Source organism: Gavialis gangeticus, unplaced genomic scaffold, assembly GCF_001723915.1.
Source record: "Gavialis gangeticus isolate Ggan-Ray unplaced genomic scaffold, GavGan_comp1, whole genome shotgun sequence".
NCBI lineage: Eukaryota > Metazoa > Chordata > Crocodylia > Gavialidae > Gavialis > Gavialis gangeticus.
In genome coordinates, this window is record NW_017728992.1 from 175,381,869 (window position 1) to 175,392,916 (window position 11,048).

The following is an 11,048-nucleotide window of genomic DNA, read 5'->3' on the forward strand; positions in this document are numbered from 1 at the left end:
GCCGCAAGGAGTGACCAGGAACAATGGTCACAAGCTGGCGGAGGGAAGGTTTAAGTTGGACATCAGGAGGCGCTACTTCACGGTCAGGGCGGCTAGGGTCTGGAACCAGCTTCCAAGTGAGGTGGTGCAGGCTCCCACCCTGGGGGTTTTTAAGAGGAGGTTGGATGACCACCTTACTGGGGTTGTTTGACCCCAGTGCTCTTCTTGCCATGGCAAGGGGTTGGACTAGATGATCTGCTCAGGTCCCTTCTGACCCTAGAAACTATGAAACTATGAAATCAGAACTTTTCAATACAGATAATTAACCCACATAAGTAGTTGCACGAATTAGCTTATAAATGCCATTCATTAAAGCTGAGATTTCATCATTTACCTTGGAATATGTTACATAGTCTCTAGAAATAGAACATAGAGATCATATGTAGAAATAAAGTCTGCTCTTTCAAAAATTCTATTGTTGCCTAGTTCATGAGTGTTCCTACTATAAATCTACCATGTGCGTGTGTGAGAATATGCATGCATGTTTCCGCCACCCCTCCCCACCCCGCCCTGCATGCTCCTTACTAGACCCAACACCCATATTGCTTAAATAGTGGGCTCAATCTTGTCGCCTTCAACAGACCTATACTTTTGACAGTGGTGGAACCTCTGAACCACTGGATAAAAGGAGTGCAAACACTGAATAATTCCTTCTGAATTAGAGTGCCCCATCGTACCTGAGGAACTTAAATTTTGTTTTTTTGTGTGTAGTATGAATCAGTTAATATAACAAAGAAAAAGATTTGTCCGATCCAAACATTCCAAGAGCATATACAACTGCTGTAAATAACTGCCATATAGTTATAAAATTTCCAACACTACTTCCCTCAAAATTAACTACTCATCTTTTCCTATGTATTCTTTTACAAAATAAGCCAGATGTTAAAATGTTCCTTTAATTTTTCTATTGAATTAATTTTATACAAGTGCAGTTATATTCAAGCCAGGAACTGCAGTGGCAACTTAAAGAAATCTTCTTAAAACCGCTGTGACAACAAACTAAATATCTGAAGGACGAGATGCAGTTGGAGAGTACCAAGTGATGCATGTCAGAAAGATCCCTCTAGATTGGTCAGCTTTAGAGACATCCAACACTGTACAGGTTTAGAGACATCTTGGACAGGTTGCACTGTGATAAAGTATATTCTGATTCACTGCATTCAGAAACCCCAAGATATAGTTAACACTTTATTTTTAAATGCAAATGCAGCAAAAATAAATAAATAAATCTAGTAATGTAACTAGGCAAATGAGTCTACAATGTCTTTTCATTTTGAATTTCCATAATTTGAGAGCTGCTTTACATATCTGATCAAAAGCTTAATTTACGTACCTAAATACAAATCAGATTTGTTTCAATGATACTGTAGTGTTGTCAGGAGCAAAAGCTGTATGAACATGCCTACCTGTTAACAATCACCTTTACAGGCTTAAAAATCTTTCAGGTTACTTACCATATTGTTGGAGGTTCAGAACCTTCTATTTCCAAGTAATCATACTTTTCTTCCATTTGAAAATCTGTAAATATTAGTGAAATGGTATCTCCAGGCTCTGCCACAATGGTCCATGTGCAATCTGCATTATTATGATATTCATTTGGGAAACCGGGGCTGGAGACAATGCCACTGGATCCTCTCATAGTTCCTCCACATGCATCTTCAGCTGTTTGAAGAAAATATGAAGTGTTATTAAAAGTCAATCATGGTTACACTCCATTGCAACATTGTGTTACCTTCTCTGCAACACAAATAATTACTGTTATGCTAATGTGTTTGGATAATTTATTATTTTATGGGAAACTTCTAGTAAGCTTCCTTTGTGTGATTTTGATTAACTTTTCCCCAATTCATCTTCATGAAAAATGCTGTGAAAAATACCAAATTAATTTATGGTTCTCACATTTGTTTAACTCCAGACTTACTTTTGGATCAAATTTCTTAGCATTTGCAGGTTGCTGTGTGTAGAATGCAACACTCATCCTTAATGTAAATTATATTGAAAAATAAGATTTCATTAACAAGGGCATGAATGCCCTGGCCATTCTGTGCTAATTGCACTGTAATCACTTATTTCAATGGCTACTTCTAATTTTTTATTATAAATGAAATCATAGACCTTTTCTTCATTTTTCCAGTGAAAAAGCAATTGCTGCATAGCAGTTTTCGGATGAGTGCTGTTCATGGGTAATTTCTTGAATGTCATATCCCTGACACCTTCATGGTCATGCTCTTTACAACAGTCTCATTTTAACGAGAGAGTTTTTTCAATAGATCATATATTTCAGATATGGCTGTACTAGTACACCTTTCCTAGAGATAAATTTTATTTCATAATATACTCAGGGCTAGATACTAGTTTATGCAAAACACACTGGGAGGAGGGAGGTGGGGAAGTTAACTCACATACACAATCGCACTGAAGCCAATGGGACTAATCCTGTGAGCAAGTCCCATCTTTACACAGAGTTCACAGATTTTAGCCCTCCATAAACTGAGAGAAAATGAGTAAAGCGATGTGGCTTCCCTTTAAAGAAATTCATATATATTCTAACATCTGAAAATTGATTTCAAGTGTGTTATGCTGCCAAAAGATTTTTTGTGAGCTAATAAAATTAATTCAAGTTGTAATGCTACCACTTTCAAAAATGGCCATACTTGCAGAGAAATGGAGAAATGTCACATTTTATCACAATAACTCAAACTTTATTACCCAAATATATCAAACACTCCTTTAACAGAATTCCTGCTTATTGTCAATTAAAGCACTAACATTAATAAAAGCTGAATAATAGCCAGAAGAGCTGACAAATTAATGCCAAGGTTAAAACACATTTATTTTTGAAAGAGTATAACATTATTAGTGGGAAAGCTTTTAAGACTCCTAAAACACCTGCTTAGCTTCATACCTGTCAGAGAAAAAATCCCAAATGGCTTCTATGATCCCATCAATTATGGCAGTTTTAGAAGTTTCAAGAGCTTGATTTTGCTCTTAAAAAGTACTGCTAAACTGCTTACGTGATCATAGTCATTTTAAAGATAAAACATAATTTGGGATCAAATATCCAACATTTTTATTGTCCACTCAGGTCAGTAGCATTTGAAAATGTACATTGCCCTTTATTACTGTAGGAATCAAACAACAGGTGTGGTAAATTGGAATCACTTTACCTGCATGTAGTTAAATAGAAATTAGGCACCTAATATTTCCTTACATGAATTAAAATGCCTTAAATTAAGGCAACTGAATTCTAAGAATCAAGACTGCTATTATTCTGAGTTTTATGCCTCATTTTACTGTACAGTATTTTAGTATCTAGGTACTATTGTATAAAATGCAAAAATTCTTTTGAAGGACATTAAGGTTGCAAAGTCAAGTGCTCAAAAGTTACATAATATCAGAATTAAGGTTTCTGGTGCAATCATAATTTAGTCCACTTGTGCATGTGCATTATAATACAATCTTTAATTACACTATCACATACTCCTTTTTTTTTTATACTGGGCTTTGTATTATTGAGTGCACAGAACGGGCACTTCTCCATTAATGAGAAATTGTATAATATTTCATTTTTTCCTCATTATTCAATGCGTATACTCATGCCCCATTTCTCACATAGTAATCAAATCATGCTCAAAAGACAGAATTATTAAATTTCCCCTGCTCTTTTTTTACTGCTATATGATATTTGAGTGCTTTAGAAACATTAATTTATCTATCTTCACAAAACCTTGCTGACATCATGTGGTGGTATTATCTCCATGTTACAAAAATATTAAAGGCAGAAATATGCATTAATTCTGGATGCCAAATTTGAGATGCCTAAACCTGGTTATTTTCATTGTCCTTAATAACATGTAACAATTTCCAGGTTGAAAGCACAGTTCCCCAGGAACTTCAGTTGCAATTGTAATGGCTCAGGATCTGCAAATTAGCCTCAGCAAAGCAGGCTTGAATCGATGAAGATGGTGATGCCTCCACCTTTTTTTCTAACTCAGAAGAAGTAAAACAGGGCTATGACCTAGCTCCACAGCTTGTTTTTATTACATTTCTTCAAGGACTTGAATAAAGGATTATACAAACATGTTAATACAGATGATAAATTCATATAATCTTTACTGCCTGCTATCAAAATCAGAACTAGTTCTAAAGAATTGGTTTAGGAATGTTTGCTAATGATTGTATGCTATTTGCCTACTCTATTTCTTCTGGAAGAAAACCTCTGAAAGTTGTTGAGTATTTGAGAGAATGTTTGGCTTACAAAAAATAGGGCTAGAAGATAGAAGAGCGAAAAGAAGGCATATGGAGCCCTGGAATAGTGGGGAAAGAACTCCTGGGCCACACAGACTAGGGCTAAAGTGAAGAAGACACAGGTTCCAGGAAACACTGCTGTGCTGGTCCTCAATTAAGAAGTGAGAGCTTGCAAAAACTTACACAGACCTTGAGGAAAGATAAAAAGGGGTAAAAGAGCATGTATTTGAAAAACAGGCTGAAGTAGTGAGAGAATATTGTTTTAAAAGCTCTGGATTTTGAGTACATTATTGCAGAAACTAACAAAATATTGAGGTAGAGTTCCTGCAAGACAACCCAAGCCATTAGGATGGTGAAGACTTAGAACCCCCTGATTTGTCAACTATGAGAAAACCTTACATCCAATTAAAAACATTGAGTTTTAATTCTGTGCAGGCCTATGGAAAGACAAAGAGCTGAGGGTTGGTTGGGGCTCATACTTGGGCGGGGGAGGAGCCACAGGGAGTGCAGACTCCAGGGGGCAAGTGTGGGGGTGCTGACCGACCTGTGGCAGCTCCTCCGAATTACCTGTGGGACCCACAGATCCAAATAATTGCCTGTCCCTGGTCTAGCCCCTCATTTTAGCCACACTGGTGTCCCAGCTAACCCCTCTGTTGCCCTGTGCTGCCACCTGGAGCTGAACCCCCAGCCCCCGCCAGCCCAGACCTGCTCCACCCCAGCTCAAAGTGCTGTGGTCCTGGGCACACATGAAGATGCTGCACCCGGGAGCAGCTGAATCCAGCATGAACTTTGCCAGAGTTTACTGAGGTGCATTAATTTCACATGTAGATGCACCCAATGTGAATTTAACAAGGAAATCTAGGATTGGATTAGAGATGAAAACTAGGATCTCTAAATGACAGTTCAAACCAAAAATCATCAGAAATGTCTTCAAATTCCCAATAAGTTAAATTGTTCATCGAATAACAGAACAGCCAGGCTGGAAGGGACCATGAGAAATAACCTGGTCGAACCCCCAACTTAAGGCATTGTCTTTGTTTAAGTCATTCCAGGAGCAGGTTTGTACCTTACTCAAAAAAAATGAGCAAAGATGGAGATTCCACCACCTCTGTAAGTAACCTAATTCTGATGCTTAACTGCTCTTATAGTTAGGAAGGACTTTCTAAGATCCAAACTAAATTTGCTTTGGAGCAATTTAAATTTATTTTCCTGTCCTCAGCAGCTGCAGGACAATCCTCTTCACAGCACCATCCTTTTTATAACTTCCTCTTTATAACTATCTTCCAGCTATTTGAAGAATGTTATCAACCCCCCCTCAGTCTTCTCTTCTCCTGATTAAATAGTACCAATTATTTCAATCTTATATCACAAGTCACATTTCCTAGATCTCTTTATCATTTCTATTGCTGTCTGCTGAACTCTTTCTATTTGTGTTTATGTCTTTGTGAAGTGTGGTGCCCAGAAGTGGACACAGTCTTCCAGGTGAGGCTTCATCTGTGCTGGATAGAGTACAAGAACCATTTTCCTTGACTTGCAAAATATATTCCTGTTAATACAGCCCAGGATGCTATTGACACTTTTTTTTTTTTGCAATAAAGAACACTGTTGACTTATATATTCCAAGGGGAAAATAGTACTATAGGTAGTGGACCATCAGTTGACTATAAGTATTTAAAAATAGCATTTATGTCAATGTCAGTTTCTGATATTTCTGAACCATACCTGGTTAGATTATTTTTTGCCAAAATAGTGTTTACCACCATCAACATAACATAATATATATAGAACATGTTTGTGTTTTATTCACCCTCATAAAAAAAAACTAAGTGCAAATAAAAAAATAACATTAACAACATTAAATAACCCAAATTCCACACCCAGAAATGTATACGCACACAATATTTTATAGTCAGATCCAAGACACTTGTAGGAACAGATACCAAGAAATCAAGAATTAAGGAATGGTCCGAAGTGCCTAGATGCTGAACAAGGACATACCTGATAGGAAACGCTAATCACTGAAGTATGTCCTTCCTTCTCCTTCGAATTGAACAGTCGGAGTTAAGCCACCTCCCAGTTCCCTCCAAGATCACAACAGAGCTTATAACTGCTTGATCTGAATTCCGAGCATGTTTAGAAGCTCAACCTAAGGAAGCTTCCACACCAAAATGGAGTTGCCTCTAAGTATTTCATGAGGGGTTTTTCACTCAGCTGCCTAATTTTCATCAAACACTTGTTAGGTCATCTGAACAATTTTGATTTGGCTCTTACTCTCCTGTATTTATATTAGCCTAAGTAACTGTATCATCAGCTTTTCCCTTCTTCTTTCATTTTCTTTTCCTCAGTATTGTTAATTTTGCATTCCTTTGGCCTTGATTCAATAATTTGGTCCTTGTAAACAGGTTGTTTTATATATGTAGAGGCCTAACTGACATCAACTTGCTGGAAAAGGACATTGTAGCAGGCTGTGTGTTTTCAGGGGGCTTGTAGCAGCATGAATGATTTCAGGGGCTGCAGCTAGCTGCAGCCAGCAAACAAGTGATTGCAAGCTTGCTAGCAAGACTAGCCCAGCTGCAAGCTGCAAAAATTGATTACAGGCTGCCTAGGGAATGGGACCAGCTGCAGCAGATAACTAGCTGGCATCCTGGCAGCTAAAAGGGGCTCCCAGGGAGCAGAGCTAGAGTTAGTCATAGAAAGACAGAGTTGTGGGATGAAAGCTGGAGTGCTGCAAGTGCAGTGTATTGGGTGGGAGAGATCCAGTGGGTCTGCTCATGGAGGAGCTGGGGACCATGCTAGGAAAACCTCTCTTCCAGAAGACTGTGAATGCAACAGAGACTGTAAGTGAGCCCTTCCTGTATGTGGCTGAAGGGACTGGATAGACAAGGGAGAGAGCATACAAGTGACAGTAGAACCATACCTGAGGACTCTTTGGGTCTGGAAGAAAACCCCACATAGTAAAAGTGTTTGGTTTATGAACTGTGTTGTTTATGTTGACTAGGAAGTTTGCCCTGGGGGAGTAAAGATACTTGGGAAAGACTGTGAGCAAGAATGTTTGAGTGAGCAAATCCCTGAACCCACTACAGAAATCTCTCTAACTGCAATGTCAAGTGTCATCAGACTCTGTGGTACCATAGAGCTGCTGCTGTTCAAATTGAAGTCAGCAGAAGTTCTGTCACTGACTTCAAAGGAAGACAACCCAAGACAAATACGAGAAAAAAATCAAAACGATTCATAATATATGGTGACTGGGGGCAATGTGGCATTTGCATATAAAATTCTCTTGACAACAGGATTTATAAGATATTCAAATAGCATAATTTCTTAGCCATCTGTTATGAAACAAAATAAATAGAACAAAAACAGTTGAGAAAAGTAAAGCAATCAATTATAATGATAATGTACTACCTAGGGATAAGCCCAGCAAATATGTAGGAACAATAAAGAAAGAGAGGATGGATGGATCAGTGACTAGGACACTACATTGAGCTGTGGGAATCCCCAGCTCATTTCTCTGTTTTGCTATAGTGTCACTGTGATCCCAATAAGCCATTAAGACCCTGCTTAATAAAGTTACGTACACATCTGTTACCCACTGATTTCAACTGGAGTTACTCATAACAACAACAACAAAAATCTAGATTGGGCTTGATCTACAAGCCACAAATTCTGGAGCCCATATTCTGGTGGTACTTCCATATTGTATTGTAAAGTTATTTGGGTTTTTTAGGTTCTTTGTATATCTATAAGTGATCCAGCTTGTTCATGTTGGTACTTCTCTGTTGTTTGAACTTTGCAGTGATCTGGATCTCCTGCCAAAGCTGGAACACTAGGCTGCCAAAACTGCAAGAGTCATGGGACCAAAAGGAAAACAGGCAACAGGGGGCACAACTATACAAGACATTTACTGTATTTCAGTGTATAAATTGAGGTTTGAAGTCCAATTTTTAACTCTTAAAAAATAATTCAACCTTGACTTATACAGCATAATACCATCCCCTGCGAGTGACACTGGGCTCAGTGTTCAGCTGGTGCAAACCCATCCCCTGTGAGTGGCACTAGTACAGCCCATGCAGCACCACTCACAGGGGATAAGGCCACACCAGCTGATCACTCAGCTCAGTGCTGCTCGCAGGGGATGTGCTTGATGCTTGGCTACCATAGCTCTGTCTCCTGCAAGCGGTGCTGCGTGAATTGCAGCAGTGCTGCTTGCAGGGGATAGGGCTGCACCAGCCAAGCACAAATCCCAGAGCTGCTCACAGGGGAAGAGGCCACACCAGCTGGGTGCTGAGCACATCCTCATTCCCTGCGAGCAGCACCAGGATTGGCATTTGGCAGCATCGCTCACAGCAGATGGGGCCAAGCTCTGCTTAGCCGTATGGCCCCATCTTCTGCAAGCCTTGTGCTGCTTGCAGGGGACAGGGATGGGGCCAGACTTTCAAGGGATGGGGATGGGGCTGAGCTCAGCACTTGTCTGGGGACACGCTGCTTCCAGGGGACAGGGATGGGCTCAGTACTTGGCTGGCACGGCACCACTCACAGAGGATGAGGCCGTGCCAGCTGAGTGCTTCACCTGGCCCTAACTTTTATACTGTGTCTATGAAAATCCTTACCTTTCAAATTGGAAATCCAGGGGTTGACCTATACACTGTGAAATACAGTACTGTGCAGTAGACTAATTAGCTGCACAGTATATGTCATGCATCTACACATGCACCTGAATTAGGCTGGACTTAATTAATTCTGCAGCAGGGAAGTACTTGTAAATACAAATACTATCTTGCTGTGGAGTTTTTTACTCCACAGAATTGCACGTGTAGACATCGCTGACTAGCCCCATGTTGAAGCACCTTTGTGCCATAACCATCCCCTCCATATCACATTCAGCTGGGGAGAGCAGCCCTGGGTTGGTAGGCTGACTCCCCAGGCCCCATACTAGCTGGGGCTACTCTGACCCAGCTCAACGTGCTGCAGTTCCAGGTGCACATGTAAACAACATACCTGGGAGCAATGAACTCTAGCACAATAAGCTCCAGAGTTTATTCATGAACATTAATATTATTTATTCGTATGTCTTAGCTCTGACTGCTGTGGTCCTGAGCACACATCTATACATTGGGCCACTGATTATGGCATAAATTCCATCAGGGCTAGAGTTTATTGCTCCATGCTAATTGCACATGTAGATGCACCTAGTGAGCGTTAAGTATGGACACAGTGGGCACATCTACACGTTGAATAATGTGCATTATGTAATGTGCATTAAATCCAGTACTTCCATTGTGAAGTACTAGAAAAATGCACATTAGCCTATCTTAATGTGCATTGGCGAAAGAGCATGGGGCATCTATATACATGCTCTGGAGGTTGTGGGGGTGGGGGGGCACTTTAATTAGAGCGATTCTCAGAGTATTCCTCTGAGAGCAGGGAGAATGTCTGCTCTCAGGTCTGTCTACACATTTTACTTTAAATAATCATCGCCTGAAAAACTGAAGTAACTCACTCAGAACTGGGAAAAGAGGAATTTGAATTTTGGTCACTATCACAAGGAGATTTTATACATTTGACTGTAGACAGTTATTGCTAAAAAAAACAACCAGGAATAACCCTGGCAGCAAGGACCAGAATGTAGGAATTCACCCTCTGAGTAGAGCATCCTTATCACTGGCTTCCTACTTGCATGATCTCTTTTCTTCCCCACAGCTCTTGCAGTCTTGGCCATGATCTTAGATACCCAGCTCCTGACCTAGCCTACTTTTAACTAGGTGAGTTGAGACAGTCACCTGGGAAGTGGAAAGTGTGGGCTTGTGTCTCTTTAGGCTAAGGATGGGCTCAAACCCATATCTGTCAGGTCCTGGATAAATGTTTTAACCAAAGGTGGATGCCAGCACTGTCAGTTAATTCAATGCCTATCCTCAAAAGTGGTCATTAGGCATTCTAGATTGCAAACAACCAGGTGTGTTTAATATGCAATATAAGCCAGAGGTCAAAACTCTGAAGAGGGGTAGGAACTCTGACATATATGTGTGTGTGTTTTTAGTGCAGGGGTGGGCAAAATGTGGCCTGTGGGCCAGATGGAACCCACCAAGACATTCTATCTGGCCTGCAGGGCCCCTAAAAAATTTAGATAATTAGTATTAATCTGCCCCTGGCTGCCTGTCATGCGGTCCTCAATGGCTTGCCAAAACTGAGTAAGCGGCCCTTGCCCAAAATAATTTCCCGGCCCTGGTGTAGTGCTTCTTATTGGCTACCACTAGGAATATCTGGCTTTCCTGAATTGTCCTGTGAGAGTATCCACTTTTACCCATTTTTTATAGTAAGCCCCTAAATTCTGGCATGTAAACCCTGTCAAATTGGATCACCCTCCTGAGGTAAGTTTTAGGTGTTCCAATGCCTAACTGTAGACACCTAAATTACACTTTGTGATTCAACTCTCCATCTACTAAATGGGGTCCTCTCTATCTTACAGCAGTATTGGAAAGAGAGATATGCTAATGAGTGTTTGAGACATTTGGATATTGGTGCTGATACCAATGTAAGTACCCCATAAGTATCCCATCTAGACAAAACACTTACAGGTGAAACTTTCAAAAACAACTTATATGCTTTGGAAGATCACACCACACTTTTTTTAAAGACTGAACTGACTTTGCTGTGCCAGGAGTTAGGCAAATTTTCTTGAAATACTAACTTGAAAATCTGATGTAAAAATATAGATGGGAAAGTATATACAGATTGCCAAGATCAGGTAGGTGAAGGCTGCT